Source organism: Psammomys obesus, unplaced genomic scaffold, assembly GCF_907164565.1.
Source record: "Psammomys obesus unplaced genomic scaffold, mPsaObe1.curated_primary_1811, whole genome shotgun sequence".
Classification (NCBI taxonomy): Eukaryota; Metazoa; Chordata; class Mammalia; order Rodentia; family Muridae; genus Psammomys; species Psammomys obesus.
In genome coordinates this window covers 14,027,622-14,029,374 of record NW_026593286.1, presented here as the reverse complement: position 1 = coordinate 14,029,374, position 1,753 = coordinate 14,027,622, and positions in this window count along the sequence as shown.

Below are 1,753 nucleotides of genomic sequence, written 5' to 3'. Positions count from 1 at the left end.
ATCTATACATGAAAGTTTCAAACATATATATTATATATACTTAATATATATTAATATATATATATATTAAAGACATGTTTCTTCAGCAGCAAAGTCTCAGAGCAAATGGCACTAGCCTTGATAGCTTGGATCCCCCAACTTAAGTCATGTACCCATATCTTAACTATTTGCCCTGTCAAGAAAGAAAGGGTATTCAATCATCTATATTCTTTGAAATTAAGATGCCAGCTCTGAGACTCCCAGAAAAACTAGTTGCCACAGACATCTCCCCAGTGCAACATGAAGAGAATGTACAAAGAAAATGGGTATAAAAAAAACATTCTATTATTGTGCACAAGGAACTTTCAAAGAAAGTTTTGAGCCATTTGTTATAGTAAGTCATCAGATCTGACTTGGTCCATATGCAGACAGCTTCACTGAGGTCAAAAGAGGAGGTGACTTCTCCATCTCTGTACAAATTGATAGGGTCAGAGATACACACCACATCATGCTCAACTACGTCTGATTTTATTCGTTTTGAGACAAGCAATGGCCAGAGAAAAAGAAGATGATCATAGCGTTTATGTAAGTCAACTCTCAGATGCTTTGTCGAATTCAGTTTCTATATATTGCTGAAAAAAATGGAGGATAGTCTAGAGGGAAAGCAAATTGCTAGATGAAAAGGAAATCTAGCATGTGCTCCAAAGACCATTCCCTTCAAAGCAAATTGAGTATGATTATAAGATGGCCGTAATAAAAAGGAAGATGATAACAAGTGGTAAGAAAATGGGAAAACTGAAATGTTCAGACATTACTGATGGAAATGTAGAATGCTTTATTCTGCTTACGTACGAGTACCCACGAGAGTATTTTGATAGCTAAAGACTATGACAACTCAACTGTCCACCAAATGAGGATTGGATAAACAAAAAATGACATATCCACATGAAAGAATACTATACAGCTATGAAGAGTTGTGAGGTGCTAGGGCTCAAACATACATAGCACCACTTGAAAATGTGTGCTAAGTGAAAGAATCCAGACAGAAGAGGTCACATATTACAAGATTTCTTTTATAGTAAGTGTCTAGAGTAACCAGAAAGTAAATGGGTGATTTCCAGGACTTGAGGAGAAAAGAACAGGAAAGCATGTTTGTTTGCTGATTTGTTTTTTCAATTTCATACATATTTCCAATGTATTGTGAACATATACACCACCTATCAGCATCTTTTATCCCCTTCGCATTTCTGCAGACTCTGTACTTTATGTTCTGTCTCCCTACTACTTTTGTGTTTTTTATTTAAGTCCACCGAGTCTATATGAGCATGTTTGATGTGTTATTACTAGAAGGAACATGGACAACTTACCAATGGGTAAACTGCTGAAGAAAATGATAGTTTCTTCCCTGGTAACTATTAACCATCAATAGCTCTTTACGAAGGGTGGGGCCTCAGAAGCAACGCCTCATCCCTGACAGAATGTTGAAATAGCCAATCTTGCATGTATCTTGTGTGACACATTCACAGCTCACATGTATTCATAAATGCAATAGCATGTCATATCCAGAAGACACCACTTCATAGCACTCCTCTTCAAATGTTCTGAAATTAGATAATGGTAGTGGTTGCACGCTTTCATAAATACAGTAAAAATAATCTCCTTGTGTGCTAGGTAAATGGTTAAATAGAGGATATGTAGGTAGGCAGGAAGGTAGGTAGATGATAGATAGATAGATAGATAGATAGATAGATAGATAGATAGATAGATAGATAGA